The sequence below is a fragment of the Pelodiscus sinensis genome, chromosome 9 (genome assembly GCF_052426305.1).
Source record: "Pelodiscus sinensis isolate ZL-2025 chromosome 9, ASM5242630v1, whole genome shotgun sequence".
Taxonomy (NCBI): Eukaryota; Metazoa; Chordata; order Testudines; family Trionychidae; genus Pelodiscus; species Pelodiscus sinensis.
The window spans coordinates 29,465,962-29,489,822 of record NC_143060.1 but is presented as its reverse complement, the minus strand read 5'-3'; the positions used below and the strand labels follow the sequence as shown (position 1 = coordinate 29,489,822).

The following is a 23,861-nucleotide window of genomic DNA, read 5'->3' as shown; positions in this document are numbered from 1 at the left end:
TTTCCTTGTTTCTCCTAGACACACATCACTTTCCCATTTGCAGCTGTTAAGTAGCAACACTCACAGATAATCATGCTCACAATCACAGCTTATTGTGCTTTTAACGGGACGCTAAATGCGAGGCGGGTATTCTTTGTTAATCAGTAACTCACTGTTGATTTACAGATAGGCATTTAAGGTTTTTTGCTCCCCCTCCTCTCTCCCTCCAAACTACTCTGCCAACAGACCAAACCAGGAAACTAATAGATCAGATCCCCCTGTAAATGTTTGTCACTCCAAAGGGATTTACTCTGATTTACACAAGGCCAGGATCTGGCCTAATTACCTTTAGTCCTGGACCTAAAAGCGAGCACGCAGCATATTGACAACCCCATTGCTGTGCATCAGTGCTGGGCTGAAGCAGTAGTGAGTAGCTCATTATTGAGTCACCAATTCATGGTGGAATTCTTCGAGAACAGTTTCTTTTTTTTTTAAATGCACTGCATAACAGTTATGCAAAAAGAAAAGAACCCTGACATACCTTGTATAATTTTAACTAGTCATCAGTTTTGGCTTCCCACCCTCTTTACCCCTAAGTCTTGGAAGGCTCATTCCGAAGTATAAAACAAGGCGTGTTAGAACACGCTTCAGTAAAACGCGACCCTCTCGCCGGTGTATTTGGCGCGTAATGTCCTGCACGGACGTTTTAAAGGCTGCAGCCTCGTGATTGTTCAGACACCTCTGGATTGCTCCTGGCAAGTACCAGGGCCCAGTGTCATGGCTATGCAGGAAGCACTCGTGTTCCCCGAGCCGCCTTCGAACAAGTGACCGCAGAGGTGACAGAAGGGCCAGGAGATGCCCCTGGAGACTGGCAGCCAGTGGAGGTGGCTCTTCCCCAAAGCCCCACCCATCTGAGAGGACTCAGACAGGAACTGTGTATGCGAGAGGGGGGAGGCAAAGAGCGGTGATGTGAACATTTCGCTACTATGTGTAAAGTGAGTCCTGGAGCGATCGAGCTCCGGCCGTAGCCGAGCTGCCTCTGGAATCGCTGATGAATACGCAGGGCCCTAGTGCAAATGGCTCCATTTAGGCATTCGCAGCCGGGGGAGGGGGGCAGCTTTCTTCCTTTTGGGGGCAGCCGTCGGTGGCTGAATGTATTCGTAGCTGGGAAGTTGGTTATTCCTTTCCCAGCACCTCGCAGAAAGCGGGCGTTGGGAACATCTCTCCCCTTCTTCCCCCATGTCCAGCAGTGTGCTGGGAATATTTGGGTTCCCTCAAAAAATGATCCACCTCAGCCTATGATAAACCCCAGGTCCCAGAGTGCACTTTCTTCCATGTACATAGGAGATGGGGAAGCTCTTCTATTTGCTTCCCCAGTGACTTTTCTCTAGGAAGGGAGGCAACACCGTCTTCATGAACACATCAAGTGGCTTCTGCGGGAAGTAGCTGCAGTTTGTTCCAGAAAAAAAAATCCGATTATTCCAACAATGTTATAATAGCTCACTTGAGGGGGGATGTGCTAGGATAGGAGATTGAGGGACTTTTTCTTTTCTTCCACTAAAATAATTGGGATATATATAGCTGTCATCTTGGCACTATGTGGTTCACTGCTAACACACACAGGGAGGGCTCTTCAGTTAAATCTTAGGGGACTAAGTCTGATCAGAATAGGGTGATCATATTTCAGGCTCCCCTCCCCCCCAAAAAAGATGTTGGAGGGGGCAGAGTGAATCTCTAGAAGTTGAAAGCAGTGCCACTCTCTGTCATGATGGCAGGGCAGCTGGCTCAAGCACATGATTCAAGGCAGCCATCAGTCAGCACATCCCTGTGGGACCTACCCACGACTCAGCATCAAGTGAATAGAATCCAGCAGCTGTGGCTGCAGGGAACTGGAATCAGCTGCCATGGTGGGGAAGGGACCAACTGGGAAGCAGACCCCTCAAGACTCTTTCTGAGTTGTAGCATCTACTTTGACCATTGCCTATTATTTGAAAAATCCTCCCCAACAGAGGCTCAAAAAACAGACAATGTCCAGGAAAACCTAGATATATGGTAATCCTAGGCCAGAATATATAACTAGGAAGAGTCCATATCCTGAAGATTATGCAGCGTGTATGTACAGTGCCTAGCACACTGGGCTCTTGTTTCTGGATGGGGCTTACACAGGTTACAATGCTGCAAATAATAATTAATTAATAATAACCTAGCAGTGTCCAAAGCAGGGATGACTGCATCAACTTCAGACATTCCAAAACTCCTTTCTATTTGGTGACAGTATGTATTTTATAAAACCACACACACACACCCCTATTTCTAAATAATCACTATATGAGCTTCCAGTATGGAACCAGGAAAGGCACTGATGTGATATATCCAATTCCTATGCTTTTTTTCAGCTGAGGTTACTGCTGCAATATTCACTCTAAGAAAATGGTGATCAGCAGTCGTTTCCATGCTTCACTGTTTTTGTGTCTTTCAGGAACCAGGTGATGAGCTGAATCAAAGCTACCAGAGAGGAGCTCTGCTGATCAACTAAAATAATACGTTTTCATATGCTTGATCTCAGCAGCAATAATGCTAGTGGATTATATTATTGTTCCTGTTTTACCAGCAAAACAAAAAAACATGGACTTTCCACAGACCACCAGAACAGACAGAGAACACTATGAGTGGCTCAGAAATTGGGAGGAGAGGCAGCCCATGGGAAGTTTTTTTTTTCTGCTTGCAGAATGAAGAAGTTTGAAAACCACTAGCATACAAGGTGGCATCCCATTCACCATAAGGTGTCATATGTCTGCATATTCTTTATTTAGAAAATGAATCAGTTTATTGCAAATTCAGCTGATGCCTGCATTACCAGCCCTTTTGACCCCAAACTCCACCGTACTGTCTTTTTACAGCATGTCTAAAATCAGCTTACCATTCTTTTATCTGTTTTGGGAGGCACCTAGACATTTTTGGTTACCAAAATAACAAGAATCATAATAATACATATTGCATTAATATGTTTCTAGCATTAATGCAACTTGTTAAGAGGACTCTTTCTAAAATAGAACTTAAATTTCTAGAGTGTTTTTTTCCTTATCTTAAAAAAATGTTATGCCTGTAGATTTAAAAAAAGATTATTCTCTACATACGTTCAGTCCTTAAACCTCTAGTGGCTCAAGGAGGAGTTCATTACCGTGATTTTTAAATTTATTTATTTTAGGTTGACACCTAGCTGCTATGGCCTGGAGAGTGCCCACAAGCATTTCATTTCATTGCTGCATTCCATCAGATAGGTCACTTCTGTGCTCATAGGAATTTGAACCCCTGAGTGACCCACCCATGGAAGACACACTAAGATGTTTAATCTTTCCCTTTTCGATGCACTGTATAAACTTCCAGCACTGATCCTTACTTGCCTTGCACTTATAGAAATAAATATTTTGGGTAACATTTGGATGCCTATTTCCCAAATGAAGTAAACACACAAAAGAGAAATTTGTTGCAGAAAACCTAGCAGTCAAACCCAGAAATCGAAGATGAAATTATTCTTTGATCTTATTAATTGCCAGTGGAAATGGCATCCATGGTAGAATATATTGTACCATTGGCTATCACCTTCAGAAAACTTGCAAATTCTACCATTGGGGCTGACAGCCACCATGGACCCCAAGGCAAGGTATGTGTGTGTGGGCTGAAGTGAAAGGGGCAGAGCTGGGGTAACCAGGCCTCAGCACAGCCCTGACTGCAGTGACCCCTCCACAAAAGCTCTCAGAGCTGCAGTCAGGCAGCAATTCAAAGCTCCAGCTACTGTAGCAGTGATGGCATCTGGAGCCCCAGACCTCCAGAATCAGAGGGTCCCGGGGCAAATGCCTCTTTTGCCCACCCTTTTTGCAGGCCTGCATTCTACACATTTAGTTGAACATATTGTTGTTTGATAGCTTCTAATCTAACCCACAAGAGTGGGATCACTGAAGTAGTTCAAGTCTGGGTACTTTTTTGGCTCTGTTTTTTCACTTTTCTGGGTGGGTATTTCAGTTTTAGGAATGCTCTATATAGATCCTGTAGGTGTTTGTCTCTGGCTGTGGGATTGGAGCAAATTCAGTTGTATCTTAGGGCTTGGCTGTATACAATAGATTGAGAAATGTGTCTGGGATAGAAGCTAGAGACATGAAGATAAGTTTAGTGTTCGGTAGGTTTCTGGTATAGGGAACCTATAACCCACATGTTCACTGAAATTGCTGACAAGCAACAGTGTAGTAAGAGCATTGCAACACTGGAAGAATTAGACTAAAATAGCCATAATAAAAATACTTGAGTACACAGGGATTTTGGCTCATGTTCTACTATTTTTCTTATTAAAAATATAGCTACAATATTAGAAATAAAGAAATTAAAGAGCTAACTAGTGGAAATTCAGGAGATAATATAAAGAGAGACTTTTAAACAAACCAACCAACCTTCGTAATGATTGAGATTGTCCCCGACTCAAACAGGTGCATGCAGAATAACAGACATAAGCAGGGGGCTAACCTATTGGGCAAGCTCTGGCTAGTATAGAACACTGGTCAACTCCGTACAATCAGCATCTAACCCAGGAAAAAGTTTGTTAGCAACCCCAGAAAGGCTTTTCAAACTCACCCAGCACTCTTGTTAGCCCCGTGACTCTACATGCCAAATGACACTTGCCTCATTCTCAAAAGACAGCATAATTTTTAATTGCTATCCTTGGTGCACTTAAAGCCATGTCAGCAGTCATCCCATGCCATTCCATTGCCTTATGCTTCACACCACCTGGGGCTGGCACAAATCCCTTCAGCTGGCAAGGCACTGTGACTTTATTTTCCTTTGCAGCTGATTTGTGAAGGGTACAATGATTTATATTGTATCCTTGAAATGCTCAAGTGGCAACATGTCATGCGACCATCCAGGGATTGGAACTTGAGGTTCTGAGCTTGCCTGTAGTCTCAGGGGGTGAGAGAAAGACCATACTGACGAACAAGGGTGGGAGTTGGAGACAGAAGACCTAATCAAGCTCCAGTTAATTAATACCAGGGGGAAAATAGCACTGAAGTCAAGAGGGAGCAATGACCATCTCTCCTTGGCCAGAAAGGTTTTGAATAAGGGATAAAAAGGAGTAGGGATGAGGAAGAGATTTAAATGAAGGCTCCCATAATATTATTTGGAAGCTTTTATGGATCACTTACCCAGGTTTAGACTCCATAGCACTCAGCATCAGGTGGGGAGATGTCCCGAGTGTTGAGTTCTGTCAACTGGAGTTAAAAACAAACAAGAAGCCATTAGTTGATTTTAAAAATGCAACAACAAACAAGCATTAACAGGATTTAAAACAAACAAGGTAAGTTCAATTACATCCCTAGCTACAGTGAATAGTTTGATCTATATGTATCTGACAGGGGGAAAGACATGGGGAGGGCAGTTCTTCCTCCATGGTTAGTGAAGCTTGAGGGGAGTCAGCAGGGTCTCGCAGACAAGGAAGGGAAGAAAAGAAAAGGTGGCTGAATGATTTCAGGAGCTGAGCAGCATGACAGAGCAGGTGGAGAGCTGCTGCTACCCCTGCTAAATCAGGGAGGGGGTTAATAAAAAATCAATTTGCAATCTTCTGTAATTAGTTTGAAGAGACCATCCTTGCCACCTGCTTGTATTGATTGTGACAATACAGGTTAGCCACTGGAAAGCTGCCACCACCCGTTTACAAGTGCATTTCTTTTTTAATTTGGAGGGTAGTCTGCTGCTTTTGGAGCTTGAAAGAGGAGGTCTGAACTCTTCCTGTAGCACCTGCTCATTCCAAGAGTGGATCTTAGCTCACAAGTTGCTCACTAACTTGTTATATTGTGACCAAATCTTGCTCTATTAGCCAAAATCTGAAAACAGCCCATTTAAGTCAATAGACAGAGGGCTAGATCCTCAGCTAATGTAAGCCAACGTAGTAATACTGCAGCCAATGGAGCTACACCAGTTCACACCAGCTGGGGATGTGATCTTAGAATCATAGAACACTAGAACTGGACAGGACCTTAAGAGGTCATTGAATCCAGTCCCCCACCCTCATGGCAGGACCCATCTAGACCATACAATCAGTAGAGTGGTTCCATGGGTGTACATGAGCAGAACGTTGCCTTCCGTCTCACTGTGTGTGCTTGTCCCTGCTTCCTCCTATCTTTTCTCCAAACTCATCCCTGGCTTCCAAAACTTTGATGGGAACACCGAGACCATCCCTCTGTAAAATGAAGCAGGAAAATATTTCTTACTCGCTATTATTTTTAGTAAAATGTATTTCATTTGCAATCCCATTAATCTATTTTATATTCTTCTTTAAGCAGTTTCTGGGTGTTTGAGAGCCAGGAAATGTTTTTTGTATGTACAATCTGATCAAAAACAATTAATGAATAGAAAAAGGCAAGTTGGAAATGAAGAAAAGTTCATTTGTGGGCAGATGGACTGTAATTTGGAGAAGTTTGGTGGGCTGACATGCACATTTGAGCCTCAGTGTGATATGTTAGTCATTCACTAGCTAGGAGAAAAAGCTTAATTTTGCTTTATAAGGATACCTACTGCTTAGCTAATGGTAGCTGGGGTCTCAAGAACTCCCACCTAGACTAACTCGGCCAAGAAAACCTCTGTGAAATGGCTATCTAACATCTGATTTTCTTCTCTTTGGATGATATATAAAGGGAATTTAACTCTTTTTGTTAATTTAAACAAAATCCAGTTTTGCAGTTTACATCCCAAGTACTACCAACAAGTCAATATAGGTGGTGGATAGGACACAGGAACAGGAAACAAAACAAAAAACAAACCACCAAACAGTTTCCTTCACAATTATGCCACTGAATCAGTGGCTTGCCTTGGGCAAGAGACTTAACCTTCTGAAGCACAGGTTCCCCATGGGATAAAATAGAGATAATAATATATCACTGTCTCTGAAGTACTTTGAGATCCTCAGTGCTAAGTAATATTACTATGTGGTTGGGCCTATACTGAGCTTTTTGAAAGTGAAAACAATGTGCTTTCAGTCCAGCAGAACCACATTTGCGGGTTAGAATTCAGCTCTATTTACAACTGACCATGACCATGTCATTAGTTTAACTAACAATTCTGCATTAGGTACCTTGAGGATGATTCATTGTCTGATACATTTATCAGTATAGTACAGTGAAAGAAGAGTTGAACTGCTGCTCAGATGCATTGGCAGTGCAAGTTGCAGTCTAATAATGTGGTAAATGCTGCCCTCTGCCTCAGGTTGGCAATGGTCACTTATTTAAAGAAAAGGTCCATTTTATATTAAACAAAACAGGGTTTAGAAGGGGAAGTGGGTGTTCAACAGCTGTCAGAACTGACCTTAGAATTTCATTAAAAAGTTTAATTGCTCAAAGTGCATAGGGGTTAAAAACAACATGAGCACAGGTTCAGGGAATAGTCATATTACCTATATATTTTCCAAATATCCATAAAGGAGAGCAAGTACTCACTTTAATACAGCTTTATCTTAAATAGGATGAGTAAAGGAGTTACATCAGCATTGAGGATGCATCTACACTGCAGTGTTTTTCCAGAAAAATTGCTATTTTTCCAGGAAAACAATACTTGCTTCCACACTGTTATTGAGTTCTTTCAACAGAAAGTTGAAAGAACGGAGGGGGTTTTCACATGGCAGTAAACCTCATTCTGCGAGGAAGAAGCCTTTTTTCCGAAAGAGCTTTCTCAGAAAAAGACGTCTGTGGACGCAGAAGAGGGAGCTCTTTTGAAAGAAGAGGCCTCCAGGAAAAAATACAGGTGTCCTGGTGGCCACTCCATCCAGACTAATCACAACTCTATAGTGTCTGTCTCCTGACAGTTCTTAAAGCTGCAGGCACCCGGGAGAAGCCTTGTGGCAGGAAGCTGGCCCTGTGAGCTGCACCTCACCCTGCAGCTCTGACTGCCACCCAGATTTGGAGCTATGGCCCAGGCACAAGCCCCCTGGAAATCCCCTTTGCCCCCACCCGCTCCGGTGCTCCCTGGCCAAGAGGAGGATGAGGAGGATGACCTGCAGAAGGAGGAGGAGATGGCCAGCACCGTCACTGTGACCCTCGTGCTGGTTCCCCAGGGCCTGGACGTTCACAGGCATCCTCTGAGGGCGAGGAGGGAGATCATCAGGTGAGTGCTCTCAGTTTCTCATACACACACGGCAGGGAAAGCGGATGCAGAGGGGATGTGGTACGATCGTCGCTCGGTCTGGACATCATGGTGTACTCCATGCACATGGAAGCACGTGCAGCACCAGTTGTGCCATGCAGCCTCAGGAGGCAGCCCTAGAGTAACCCTAGATTCCTGCTCACAGGCTCAGGGGAGGCCACACACATGTCTAATCCCTGGGGAGGGACATCCTCCCACCACCAGCCACCCCTAGAAGCAGGCTGGGCCCAATGGCACATGCAAGACCCCACACAGACTGAGGAGTGCCACACACAGCTCATGAGCATGCCTGCATGTGTGAAGCCACCCGCTACCGCAGACAGTGCTGCCAGGTGCAGGTGTGTGTGCAGGCCCCATAGAAGGCTATAGAAAGCTAGGCTGCTCCAGGTCCCTCTCTTGGTCACGAGATCCCAGTGTGGATGGATACTGCCCTTGCCTGTTTGCCTGTGGAACAGGTCCACGTGCCACTCCCAGCACTGAGCCTCCATCCTGCCTCCCACAGTTACTTTTATTATACAAAAAATACAAAGTTTTTGTTGTTTAACTCAAAACTGGTATGTGTATTGAGAGTACAGGGAAGGTGGGAAGGGAGGGGTTGAGGTGGGAAAGGCATGGAGGGAAAAAGCACAGGCCCCTGGTGGGGAGGCCTTGGGGAAGTTACTGGGATCCTTGAGAGAAAACTCTCTCAGGGCCTCCTGAATGCACATCCCCACCTGATGGGCTTGGCAGATTGCAGCTGCTCGAAGGTCCTTCATTCCCGGCTGGCCTCTGCCTCTCACTCTGGTAAGCAAGGCCTCCCTCTTCCTCTCTACAATGTTGTGGAGAACACAACAGGCCAATACCACCTTGGGGATGTTGTGCTCCCCCACATCAAAGAGTCAGGAGGCACCTGAACCATGCCTTCAGGTGCCCAAAGGTGCAGTCCATCTTCATTCGGGCCTGGCTAAAGTTGGCTTTGAATTGTTCCCTGCTGGGGTCCAAGTGGCCGATGTAGGGCTTCGTGAGCCATGGCATTAGGGGGTAGGTCACATCCCCAATGATGCACAGTGGTATCTGCACATCCCCCACATGAAATCATGCCGTGGGAAGAATGTCAGCCTCTAGCTTCTGGTAGAGGCTGGAGTTTCTGAAAATGCGGGCGTCGTGGGCCCTGCTCAGCCACCCGACGAAAATGCCCGTGAACTATCCACAGTAGTAGCCTGCAGCACTATTGAGAAATAGCCTTTCCTGTTGATATATTGGGCAGCTGGATGATGTGGTGCGCGGACTGGGATGTAGGTTCCATTTATGGCTCTCCCACAGTTGGGGAACCCTACAGCGGTAAATTCTGTGATGATCAGATACAGGTCTCTCAGGCGCATGATGCTGCGCAGCAGGACGAAGTTGATGGCCCTCACAACCTGTGGAAGGAGACAAAGAAATATACAAAACAGAGAATCAGAGGGAGGGCCTGAGCCCTTGGGAGGTGCCCGCCTCTCCTCCACTCCCCCCCCCCCCAAACATCCCAAGAGCCACCCCCTATGAGGCTGCTCCTCCAGCAGGACTATATGAGGACGGGATGTCACAACTCCCCGGGGATGGGACTTCCCACCCCCACCCCCACTCCCACCCCAACCCCTGCGCACCCCTCCCCTTTCCCTAGAGTTCCCCTTTCCAGGACTCCATTCCTTCTGCAGGGACTGCAGCCTGAGAGTTCCTTACCTCTATGAGGAGGGCCCCGATGGTGGACTTCCCCAAGCCGAACCGGTTGCCCACCGACTGGTAGCTGTCTGGGGGGCCTTCCATATGGTGATGGCAACCTGCTTCTCCAGAGGGATGGTGGGCTGCAGGTGGGTGTCTCATCGTCAGAGGGCGGGGGCGAGCCAGGCACATAGCTCCATAAAGGTGGCCTTCTGGCATGCAGAAGTTTTGGAGCCAGTGCTGGTCATCCCACTGTTCCATCACCAGCCGGTCCCACCAGTCGGAACTGGTTTCCAGCCTTCAGAATAGTTGCAAAGGAATTGCTCCCTCATTCAGGCAGAGGGACTCACCAATGAGCTCGGAGTCGAGCGGGGACAGGACCATCAAAACGTTCTGCACAAATTACTGAAGAAACTGCAGCACGTGGCAGTGTGGGACCATTGAATACCCAGGGGCAGCTCCGGCTCCATGGCAAGAAGTATGCTGTGGCATCCAAAAGATGGACAACCAGAGCACGCACTGCTAAAGCTTTGCTGTCCCTCAGAAAGGTAAGCAAGCAAACAGCAGAAACTGAGAAACAGCTGTGCAGGGGGTCCCTTTAAGCACGCGTCTAAGATAGCCTTTGGCAATAGCACCCAGAAGCAACTGCTGGCCTAATGCCCTGCCTGAACTGGTTCCTGGTGGTCTTATATGTGAGATAGCATCCAATCAATGTGGATGCTATCTTTTGAAAAAGCAGATTGCTTTTTCATTGCACTTTTGCTGTGTAGACGCTCACTTTCAAAATAAGTTTTTCTGGAAGATGTCTTCTGGAAAAACTTCTTCCGAAAGAAGCTTGCAGTCTAGTTGTAGCCTACGTTAAACATTGTATAGTATTTTCTTTTGATTAATCAATAAGTTACAATGTGACAATTATAAACACTGAAAAATAAAACTAGTTCATAGCATCTCTGCTCTGAGAGCTTCTACTGAGTATGTACATCTGTGGCTTACACACAGCACTTTGCCAGACTGGTAAAGATTTAAGCTGTAATTATTCTTCTCGGAAAATCACTGTAACTTTTTAAAAGATTATTAGGTGATCAGCCAGAGAGTCTCTATGCGAAGAAAGACAATAATGATTTCTTGTCCTCATGCTCCTGCAAATTTTGGCATGCTTTTCTTGTAAAATTAGGGCCTAATTTTACATTGTAGTGCACCCATGTGTGGTCATTATACTCATTTTGCATGAGTATTAAAGTGTTATGCTATGGTAATATTTCAAACCCACTTTATACAGGTGTGAAGGACTATAAATAGTTAAGGCAATTGAAAATTCAGCCCTGTGACTTTCAGTCATAAAGCCCATCTTCTTAAAAAAAGATGCTGGAAGAGAGACTTAATGCCTTGCATTTGAAAAGCATGAACACAATGTCCTGACTACAAGGACAGTGGTTCTTGCCTGACTATTTCCTATGTAGGTAAAAGGGCAGTAGCCTTTTTCTTTAATTAAAGAGAACACTTCAACTGACGTTAGAAGAAAGTTCAGATCAGATTTGAGGATGACCATCTCAGAGTCAAATTGCAAATGGGAAAGAATAATTGATAGGGTTTTTAGTTCACTGATCCTGTGCTCTGACATAAGATTAATTAAAAAGCTCTAACAGCTGAAAAGAACATAGAAGCACAACTGAAATTTTCAAAGGAAGAATTTTTAGAGGCTTGTGAATTCAATATTCAGGTTCAAAGGACCGACTGGGATGTGGTCAGCAGAAATCTGAAGCTAAATATCCAGTGCAACCTTATCATGTGCTTCTAACCATACCTAAATCTGCAATTGGCACTCAGAAAATGAACACTCAACTTCCTTCAAAGTTGAGGCAAACTGAAAATCTTTTAGGGCTAAGCTTCTGTCTCTATGCAAAGACTCACTAATCTTACACTAATTTCATAATACTGTAGGTAAAAGGAGGTAGAAGAGTGTTAAACATGTCTTATTGTAAAATACCTCAAATTAATTCTTAATATCCCTCTTTATTCAAAGAAAAAAAATCTATTCAACACCAGACAATAGGCTGCAATAGGCCTTGAATTGCCTGGAAACAAAGGAGGTAGAAATAACCATCACTGTGCAGAGTAGAGACCTCAATCTGGGTCCACCCGAGCCTTCTGCACAGAGCTTCTGGGAGCTGTGAGGCTGTCAGCCATTTAAGGGCTATGCCGTTATATATTAACGTGGTTTCTGAGGAGGTGAGGGAGCATCTGCCTAGAGGTGGCCATGCATTTAGAGCTGATTACAGGATAACAATTCCATTCTGTTTCCCAGCAACTTTTTGAGGATTCTAAATATTGTTTTTTTTGTTGTTGTTTTTTTTGTACATTGGAATGAAAATAAAACCTTTTAAACATTTTTGCACAAAAAGAATTACATCAAAATGTCTTTTTATGGACTGAAACAGAAAAGGTGACCATAGCCCGCTGGTTAGGACGGTGGGAGATCCAGGTCCAAGTCTTTGTTCTACTTGATCAGTGTTTAGAAACTTTGCTCAAAAAGAGGCAGTGTAGAGACTGAAACTTGAATGCCCCGAATCCTAGGCCAGTGCCCTATTCACCAGACAATAGTGTGAGAGCGTCTCTCAAAATGGATACAGCTGAGTTACATGAAGTGTTTTGATTTTGACAAAACAGTTTGTTCTAACTTGGTCTACATGTAATGCTTATGTCACTGTCTTCCCTTTGCAAGGGCAGTCACAGGTATATGTGGCAATGAATGGAGTGGGAGGGAAAAGACACATCTGCCAGCTGTTTATGTACAGGAACTGATTTTGTGTTCTACCCTTACCACTCCCATAATTACACAGGTGTTTACAGCAGCTCTATGGATGCCCCAGCTGGTGAGAAAGGTCAGAGGTATGCAAAGTGCTGCTCTCTGAACCCTGCACTCCAGAGGCATGTACACTTCTATTACTAGAACAGGTCACCTTGACTCCATTTACACCACATACTGAGCTTCTTTAGACTTATAAGCTATTGGAAAAACTGGGTCTAAGACTGCACCTCTTGTTGTGTTGATTAACTATTGCTTTACCTTGCTTTATATACTAAATTTGTAGAAAGGTTAGTGGGAAGAGGAGTTGTAAGAGAGTCATCACTTTTCCACCACCACTACCTTCGGTCCCCGTCTGAAACTGAAAATCCATTGCACAGCACTAAGGCCGTGTCCAGACTCAGGGGTTTTTTCGGGAAAAGTAGCCTTTTCCCGAAAAAACTTCCCCTGCGTCCAGACTCAAGCCGCGTTCTTTCGAAATTATTTCGAAAGAACGCGGCTTTTCTTTCGATGGCGGTAAACCTCGTTTCACGAGGAAGAACGCCTTCTTTCGAAAGTTCCTCTTTCGAAAGAAGGCGTTCTACAATGTAAAGAGGCCGTCTTCGAAAGAGAGCATCCAGATTCGCTGGGTGCTCTCTTTCGAAAAAGCGGATTTCCTCTATCGAAAGATCCGCCTGCAGTCTAGACGCGATCTTTCGAAAGAGGCTCTTTCGAAAGATGCTTTCGAAAGAGCCTCTTTCGAAAGAAGCCTGCAGTCTAGACATAGCCTAAGTGTACAACAAAATCTGTGAACCTTGCAATTGATTTAAAAGAAACAAACAAAACTTTCTAGTATGTACTTCTATTTCCTTTAATAAGAGACTAACTAGCTCAGCAAACATTCTAAACATTCCTAAGTGTAAATTAACCCACCCATCCTAATCTGCCTGCAGGAAGTGAAGTAAAAATAAATTTAAAAAAAGAGTCTGTACCTCCCCCACTTCCTGATTATGGCTATGCCTACACTACCACTTATGTTGCTCAGCGGTATGAATAAGCCACCACCCACCCTGAGCAGTATGGACCCAAATGCCAATGTTAACAACAGCACTATGTAGGCAGGAGGTTCTCCTGCCATTATAGATACACGGCTCATTGGAGGAGGAAAAAGTAAATAGACCAGAGAACTCTCTTCCGTTGCCTTACAGTGGCTACATTACCAGTGCAGCTGCAAACATCCTTCTTACCTTCAGTGATTCTTTTGATGGAGGCCCTCACAGCCTTTTTTGCTCACAATACAAGCAAACTGATTGGACATTAGAATTTTCTGATGGCCACTTGTCCTGCTTGATGTAGACTGGAAAAGAACTGTATTTCAATCTAACAGACATCACTTAGCATTATGGTTGATCTGGGGAAGATGGGATACTGGTGAAAAAGTTTCAATAAAGATATTCACTATCTGAACACAAAGTCATTCACTCACTGGGAAAGGGAAAACCCTCAAAACAAACAGTGCTTTTAGCACGAGTCTTGAATGCTTGAAGTTTTTTTTGCAATCAGTAACTTTCTTATTATCCTGGTAATGAGTCTATAATTGAATATCAGAAAATCTACATTGGCTAGTTATTGTTTCATGGGCCAGAAGGGGTAAGGATAAATGCATTTCCACTTGGTTTTGTCTTCGTGTTTGAACATTTTCCTCCCCATGTGTATTAGTGACCAGACTGTTATTAACTGGCTTTTTCCATTTGTTCATTAGAAAGTCTTTCTAAGCAATTTTCTAACAATAGTTTAAAAATAATATTCCCAAATGTAAATAATAGCAAACTAGTTTGAAAGGAACTGAAAACCTGGCATCTATTAATGGCTGTAACTAAAGAGTGCAATTACTAGTACGTTTTGTATCTTAAACCTGTTTCTAATCTCATAAAATCCTCAAATCTGATGCATAAAACCAGAACTCTTTCATCGCAATGGCTGGGTACCATACTATCTGATATGAGCTGTAGTTGTTAAAGTGGTGAACTGGATATTTTACCTTTGAGAGATCCAACATTCCAGAAAGAGAACCCCTTAGATGAATTCTCCATTAATTTTTTGAGACACCGCTCCATATGTGGGTGTTTGTTCAGATTCTTAACAGAGGGTAGGGGACATTTTGTAGCATACCAAAGTGTCTAATGGCAGACATTTTTATATCTTAGGTTTTGGTATCAAATTTAAAGAACTCAACCCTCAGGCAAGGTCCAAAGGTTTATTTTGAATGGGAACAAGATCTTTGAAAAGCTCTCTCCTGCACCCCATCGAAATGAGAGCAATGAAATTAAAATGATCAGCTGAAGTGAAAGAAGGAAAAGTTAAGCTAATTGTGTAAATTTAACATGCGGCTAAGTATGTGCCAATGTCTGGGCAAGAGAGTGAGATAATAGACAGCATGCTAATGAAGTCATAGCAATTGGACTCATAAAGCCACAGATGAGAAAGAGGGAGGAATGAAGAGTCTCATTCCTTTCTTTGCTGGAACCAAGGACAAACACTTCTCAGGAAATGTTAAATTCTCGCTGATAGCTAGCTGGGCTGAGAGAGAGGAGGAGTGTGGTTATAATAAGTATAGTATAAGGCTATGTAATATTCACCATAACTATGGTCATCCTTATGCCACATTGACATAACATTGATTTAATGGTGCGAGATCAGAATCAGATCTACATTTGGAGCCTACCTACCTATGCTTTTCATAGTGTTTTTGTGTAGCTGTGTCTATATTCTTTTGAACAGCTATTCCGTTTATGATTCTCTGTATTTTTGTGCCTTGAGCCAAATGGGCTTTGCTTTCACTTAAGACACTTGGCATTGCTTGCGTGGACTACCAAGGGATCAGTTGCTGCTGGCTGTCTTGGAGAGATGTAAACTGCCCTGTGATCTTGAGAGATAAAAGAATGAGGTGGTAGGCACATGAGCACCTAGGCAGCAGAAAGGGATTATGAAGATGTCTGTGAGGAAGGGGACTAAAGTTAGTGCAGCCACAGGGAGTTTGATCCAAAGCCCGCTGGAGTCACATAGTTTAATTCAACAGACTCTGGACTACACTCAGAGAGAGCTAAGGGATCTGAGGGCTCCAAGGCTTGGATATGCTCATCTATTCTGTAAAACTCCCAGGAAGATTTTCTGTATCAGGCTCCAAATCTTTTTACTACAGGTCTCTAAGGGCTTGATCCTGAATGACCTCAAATCCCATTGACTTTAAGGGCCATAATTTCTGCAGCCATCTTAAAACTGATATAGCCGTGCCAATCACCTGGTTTGTCTGAGCTGTGTCAGTGCAGGACTGGGGAAGATAAAGAGAGGAAAAAGTGGCTTAAGACACAGTTCAGCTTCACCATACTAGGAACAGAATACAGACTGATTCCATCAATATGCAAGTCAGAGCAGCCTGAAGTCTGGTCTACCCTTTCAGCTCATAGGGTCAGCCGGATGCACTAGAGTTCCTGATTATGTTTCTTTTCCCTATCTATATCCCTGTGCCTGAGGTCTGGAGGATGAGTGGCAGAGGAGTCACTACTTTGGCTCTATACCAGCTGAGAATGAATTCTCAGGTAGCTAGTTAAGCTTGTTTTTTTTTGTCTTGAACCACTGATGGAGATAACTTGATAGTCCAAAATAGATTGTTTCAGTTTCATCACTAACTTGTGAGAAGCTGTTGAATTCTTTTAGTTCCTAAGCTTGCCTGGAATATTCTCAGATGGCAAATTGTTAGAAAAAGAAGCTAGCACTTTTTTTCTCCCATAGGGACTGATCATATTGTAGCTCTATGCTTGGGAAAGTCTTATCTATAGATTACCTGGAATTCCCCCCTGATGAATAAGTCTGTTTCCCCTCCTGCATTTTTTTTTTTTTTGGTAAAAGAAAAAAAAATCCTGAGAAACTGTTTGTAGCATGAACAGAGAATAAATCAACAACAACAGAAAACCAACAAACTGATTGTTTCTCTCTGCTTCTGCAAAAAAACATAAAGGCTCAATTGTCCTCTTAGGACTCCTTGGGAAGTCTTAACAAAAGTCTCTAACAAGAAACTAAATGAAAGACTAGGGATTTAGCAGTGAGGCCGATCTATCATAGACAAATCAGATGAAACATTCTTTCCCATGATTGTGTCTATAATAGGGCCAGACTCTGATCTCCTCATGTTGAATAGTACTTCACTTCCTGAACGGCACCACCAAAGTCATGGGGATAACTTTTGAAGTAAGATCTGGTTGACACTTCTCGAAAGACATCAGAATCTGATCCCTTGGGATTAAAAATCCTGACATTTAATTGAAAATATAACTTTAACATTAAAAATAAACATGAGTTGCATAGGAAAAAGGATTGTGTACAATTTGCTTCTTTTGGTATCTGGAGAGCTTGAACATTTCTTCTTCTTTTCTTTTGTGTTTAAATTTTGTATGTGGATTTTTACACTAGAAATTCATGTTTTGTCTATGCTGGAAGACTCAACAGATGATTGGAGATATAATAGGTTTTATGATATATCACATCAAATTAGCTGGGGCCAGGTCTACATTATATGCTTTTGCCCAGAAGTGTTAAGAGATATCATCCCCCCCCTTGAAATAATTGGGCAGCAAAAGCCCCTACTGTAGATGCAGTTATATTGGCAAAACTATTTCTCTGGAGTGCTGGTATAGTGTGACTGCAGGGGTGTGGATGTGTATTTTAAATAAGCTATTCTAGAGAAAACATAGTTTTGGTGGTATAAACTGTATACACAGTAAGAATGGTATAGCTATACTGGAAAATGTTCCTGGCCTGAAAGAGGAAATGGTTTTTTTTCCAGGTTCTTTACAAATTAATTCCTCTGCAGAATTAGTGCTGCCTATAAGTCCCCAGTGGCGTAGCAAAGGTGTTATGCGCCCAGAGGGGCAAAGGCAAAACTGCACTGAATTGCACAGTGGGGGCTGCAGTGGCTTCTGAGCCAGGGGCATTGGACTCCCAGGCAGGCCTTTGAAGTACCTGCTTCCGCCACCCAATACTGCCGCAGCGGCTTGTCTGCATGGAGCAAGTGGCCCAGCAGCTAATTGGCGCCCCCTAGCATGGCGCCCGGGGGCAACTGCCCTCCCCGCTCCTCTCACTACGTCACCGTAAGGGTATGTCTACACTACCCCCCTAGTTCGAACTAGGGTGGTTAATGTAGGCAACCGAAGTTGCAAATGAAGCCCGGGATTTGAATTTCCCAGGCTTCATTTGCATCTTGCTGGGCGCCGCCATTTTTAAATGTCCACTAGTTCGGACTCCGTGCCCGCGGCTACACGCGGCACGGACTAGGTAGTTCAGATTAGGCTTCCTATTCTGAACTACCGTTACTCCTAGTTCGAACTAGGGTGGTAGTGTAGACATACCCTATGTCCCCCTCTCTCCCCACACACAAAACCTCTGACCTGAGTTTGGTGGTAAAAAACCCCACAGTGGCTGGCATGGCTGAGGTGCGGGCTACAGGCCAGGCACCACCTTCACTCAGACTATTAACCCACTCATTTTGTAGAGAGTTCAAAAGCTAAATCACTGAAATGCTGATAGTCCTCCAGTGCTTTCCCCCTAACTCCCCACATGCTCAGAAGGGTAGACAAGTTCTTCCAGAAATTCACTGGGAAGAACCATAGGACAGTTTACTTGACTTCAGCACAGAGAGACTGATGAACTGAGTTACCTCTGCAGTAAAGACTGAGCACTTGGATTAGGCTACCCCAGGTGTGAACAGCTGCACTGCATGGGTGCGTCTAGACTGGCAAGATTTTGCACAAAAGCACCTGCTTTTGCACAAAAACTTGCTAGCTGTCTACACTGGTCGCTTGAATTTGTGCAAGAGCACTGACTTCGTAATGTACAAAATCAGTGCTTCTTGCGCAAATACTTTGACGCTCCTGCTCGGGAAAGCCCCCTTGTGCAAGAATACTTGCACAAGAAGGCCAGTGTAGACAGGGAAGAACTGTTTTGTGCAAAAAAGCCCTGATGGCTAAAATGGCAATCAGTGCTTTCTTGTGCAAAATCGCGTCTAGAGTGGCCACGGATGCTTTTGCGCAAAGTACTAGATGCACTTTTGCAGAAGTACTTTTAACGGAAAAACTTTTCCGTTAAAAGTATTTCCACAAAATCATGCCAGTCTAGATGCAGCCCATAACTGTACCTGAGTTACAGAGGGGTAGCTGTGTTAATCTGTAACTAAAAAACAATAAAATAATGGTCCTGTAGTACCTTAAAGACTAACTAAAACATACAAATAGTACAGTATAATGAGCTTTCATGGGCACAGCCCACTTCTTCAGATGACAAATATGGAGCCTGAGTTACTGTATCCTGATGCACTCAATAGATGTATTGCTAGGACTTCAAGTGGGGGAGGGAAGAAAGAGGGGAGAGCTGTCTTTAGGTGAGTTGGGATGCTCTATGATTTTACTAACATAATTGTGGGAGAACTTGTCTGTCCTTCTGGACACATGGGAGAATAGTTGGAAGACATTACAGGACTATCAGTACTCATGTGATTTAGCCTGCATCCTCACTGCAAAGCTAATGAATTATCAGACAGAGTGAAAACACTATTCAGGTTCTAAGACGACACCCAGCCAAGCTCCTTAGTTTAAAGCACCACCAAATTCAGCTGAGAGAGTTTTCTGTAGACAAAAGTGGGATGGGGCAACACCAGTGTAAGAGCTGGCTAACTCTGCAGGGAAGAAATAGGCCCTGATTCTGTCACACAATCAAGATGGGAATCTTGGAGAAGGTGCCAGAGAACTCTAGTCTCACCACACTCAGCTTGTTAAACAAAAAAGGAGGAAGCTTTGCCTCATGAGAACAACTTGTTAATAGCCAATTGCCTAGGGACAGGATACTGTTACCTAGTTACAAATGAACAGTGCTGAGTAACTCTTTGAAAGAATTTAATCCACCACACCCACAGCAGTGACACTGGGAACTAGGGCTCCATGGAAGCTTTTAGATTCAGAGCTGCTGGGGAATATGTGCCACAACAAGAGTTGGTGGTGACTGTCAGCTGTGAGTAGGAGCAGACATAATGCCTCCAGGTACTTGGGAGGGGCTCATACTATTTTTAAAAGCTGCAGTTATGGGATTTCATTATAAGCCCCTGCTTTTTAAGGTGTCTATGCCCCAACATTGTGTGAGCCTCTCACCACCACCTGCTTCACCAGGGAGCTCTACAGTAATTCTCAGGCTGCCATGCTTGGCTGATTATCAATTAAATCTTCCTCAGCTGGCTTCTCAATATGCACCTGCAGTTCATCTGGCAGGGATGTCACCTCCTTGCCAATGCTTCTCTTCATGCTTGAAAGCCAAAGTATCCCAGCATCTGTGATACATATGCAAAGCTTTGTGGGGTATTTTGCTGTTGAAACCTGGAGGAAGTCAATCCCAAGCATGAGTCAGGTCCCCCAAAATAATGAGTTTGGTTTTAAAATCATAACATTAAAGAATGCTTACCATTCTGGTTTCTTTTTAGTTGCCTCCTGATTTGTTAAGCCTTTAGTGACATGTTTTCAACATCTTGTATAGCCATGAAGGCTAGAAACGTACTTTTGTTAAAAGTAGAAATGGATTTGCCTGTAATTCAAAATAACAGATGGCTTATTCTGACTTTTGTAAACCTCATTCCATGAGGAATAATGCCTATTCCAATATAGCTATTTCGGAATACCAGTAGTGTGGACACTCCACTGCTGCTATTTCTAAATAGCTCTTCCCCAGGACCATTCGAAGTAATTACTCCCCAGTGCCTCCTGGGGCTCTAAATTGAGGTAGCATGTCCACATTAGGGAAGCCTTAGGCTTAGACTAATTTTGAGGCTTTCTTGTAGTATAGATGTGCTATTTTGAAAATAGGCTATTCCGGAGTGTTTCTTCCAGAATAGCTTATTTTGAAATAAGCGTGCAGTGTAGACATACCCAGAAGCTTTAAGGAAAAACAAATATTGTAAGACTGACTTTAACATAAGCAGAGTTGATGACACTTGCAGAATTATGGGGACATAAACAGGTGTTTGAGAACTAGCCGAGTCTTAGGATCTAAATTGTGGATCAAAAGGAGGGGAAATGAAAAGTTGATGAAATACAAGAGGGGCAGGCAAGGGGGATGAAAACATTAAAGGGGATTCAAAAGGGACAGACAAAATCAAAGTTAGATTCAATATGTGTCACTCCCATCCCAATTCTCTGTCCCCACAGTAAAAAACCTGTTTCCTGGATGATCTTTATAGACTGCCACAGAAATGTAGTTTGGGCTGCAGAGTAACCAGTTTTTACTTTGTTCTTTTCCCATTGTGTGAGCATGTTGTATTTTAAATGGTAGAAGATGAAGCAAAAATAGAACTTCATGATGCCGCTTCTTAAAATTCCTAAATGTTCAGAGAGGCTCACAATTTGTATCCACTCCATCACTCCTTTAAAGCTATTTCCCGTCTATGTTTATTAAATGAGATTTCAATAAAATACAAAAAAAAAAAAAAAAAAAAAAGGATATTGAGACGTAGATGGCGAACCCCTTGCTCTCCGTGGTAAGCAGATACCAGAAACTGGGAGTTTCAAAGCTAAACCTAACCCTTCCTCTTTTCTTCAACATAGCGTGTTTCCATATTGCTGGGGTCACAGATCAAGGTAGTCTATTAGGTACCATATGGGCTATTGAACCATTACTGAAGAACAGCAGGGGAAATGACAAACAATTGGCCATATTCTGCCTTCTGATTATGTTCATGCAACCCCACTGACATTAGTAGGGATATCTAATGTAATTCTTCCTAAGGGCAGAATGTAGTTCAGTGGATTTAGATCAAGTGAATGTCCTTGCTTTTGTCACATCTCAGTTTTTGAGGATTTGTTTTCTGGTTTCCCTATAAACAGCACTAAACAATGTGTGTTTGAGCCATAATTCATATAAACTATCTTCCTGTCTGCAAAGTAAACCTAAGAATGCCCTTTGTGTTAGTCAATATTTTTTCCTCCATCAGATTTTTCATTTTCTGGACAAAAATTGTGTGGCGCAACTTAAACATAGGTATGTATTCTACTATAGTCAGTCTCAACCCCATAGTGCTTTGAGATCCACTGATTAAAAGTGCTGCATGAGAACCAAGTATTATTCTGATGATTATGACTTATGTGAATACTCCTACTGATTCAGTGGAACGAGTGGGACATAGCGTTTGGAAAGCAGAGAGCACTCATACACTAACCTGTCAGCTTCTTGTTAAAAAAAAGTAGTGCAAACAGCATTCTTTAATTCACACAATCTGGCTAAATCAGAATGATGTGCTTTTTTATTCCTCCTGCATAAACAGATTCTTTTAAAGAAATCTTTTTAAAGAATTAAGAGTAACATACTGGAACTAGTGACCCTATTTAAAGCAGAGCTAAGACTTCATAGATCCTCTTTGGAAAACAGGAAATGAAATTCGGTGAAAATAACTTCAAGACCTTCTTTATTTTCAGAGAGCAAAAAGGATTTTTCTAGCATAATTTGTGGATACAAATATAAATAAGTTGATGTATTTACTTTATAACAAACAACATTTCAATTATTATCAGGATGCCAAGAACCTTTGCTATTGTTTTTAGAGGGCTGTGATTCATTCTGAAGTATTTGGGAGTTCAAATGTTGTATAATTACACAAAGCAGGGCCTAAGCAAGAATATCTTGTTTTGCTTCCTGTACACTCACTAGGGTGGCTCATCCGAATCCTTGACAACATCTAGCTCCATGAAGAAAACATTAAGACTCCTTGCTGATAGCCGCTTTTCACCTAGCGCTCCTCAGCAGTTGGGCTGTTTAGTCACCAAGTGTAAGCAGACAATCACCCTATTGTTTACTTTCTACTCAGAAGAAGCGTTCCTGCTTTTCTTCACTGTGATTGGCCTCCATAATCCTAACAGTCATGTTCACTCAGCAGTAAGTCTAAATATATGCTTCCCAAAGGAGTTTCAAATTCATGATATAGATTAGCATCACCGTGGCTTGACGCGATCTGTGACAGATTCCACAGCAATTAACATTTTAAATCAGTCAGTACTGCCATTATTGGATGAGGAGTCATTCTGCTCCCCAAATACTGAGAAATTAACAATAAATTTAAAGTGCAAAGCATTATTATTACTATAAGTGAATAGGCTGTGGTGAACAATGTATCTTTCAGAAGCTCTCCGTCAGCACTGCTTCATCTCATTACGTATCACCATGTCTTTTTTTTTTTTAAGATGGAGACTCAATTGTGTGATGGTGAATCAGGAAACTTCACAAACATTCAAGGAACACACATGCCACTACAAATTAACCATTAGCACTGCATGGTATTCATTCTTTCTGTCACACACTGTGGGAAGCATGCCTTATTAGCATGGAAGCATGGAGCAATAGTATCTCCGTCTACTTAACATTCACTTACCTTGGGAAAAAAAAGCACACAAGCACAGTCTTAAAACAAAAACAGAAACTTAACCCCCAAAACACCAAGTTCTGTTCTTTTCCACATTTAATCCTAGGATTTAAAATTACAAAATGAAATCTTACGGCCTTTTCTTTCTCCTCTTCCCTTTCACTGTAATGCTTACAATGAAATGTGGGTTTTGCATTTCTAATCAGTCCTAATAATAAACAAGACAGTGATAACAATTGCTGCTCCCCCTTTATTTTTGAATTTCAATAGTACCCAGGACACTGGGGACCTTCCTGGATTCCAGATGTCAAGTAACATGGTCTACCCTATTATTTTTGTAGTAGCAGTATGGTTCCTTGTTAAGTTTCACAGGGATCTGAATGGCCATCCTGGAGTCACCAGTTCTCACTCAGACAAGTTGTGACTAAGCCTCATCCTATTGCCCTGATGCTCCAAAACCAATTCCCTTCAACCTAATTATTCTTTGTAAAATGCATTTGGGTTATTTTTAAAGCCTCCTGTTAAAATGCCCAGCACAAACCCTTACAAAATCTATATTCAGTCTCAGTGTTCCTGTTAGAGTCCTGGGCGGTCTATAAAATGTCTAGAAAGGGGCCCACTTCCCATACTGGCTTTACTTGCATGCTGTTTTATTTAAGAATCAAGAGTATATTTTACAACCACTTTACCATGTTAAAAAAATCCAACAACCTCCAAAACATAAAAGTGACTTTCTGGGGGATGGGATCACTTATGTTTTGTTTCACTAACTTCTTTCAAAATACACTT

General features: G+C 42.8%; 1 protein-coding gene across 2 annotated transcripts in view; it reads right to left on the bottom strand.

Moving 5' to 3' along the window:
* ADGRL2 (adhesion G protein-coupled receptor L2) overlaps positions 1–23,861 on the bottom strand; it is a 538,071-nt gene that overhangs the window by 427,830 nt on the left and 86,380 nt on the right. For both annotated transcript variants that reach the window (XM_075936335.2, XM_075936334.2), the window contains one exon: positions 5,172–5,237. The gene's annotated coding sequence lies outside the window, so the exon portion shown is untranslated. The remainder of the gene's footprint in view (positions 1–5,171; positions 5,238–23,861) is intronic.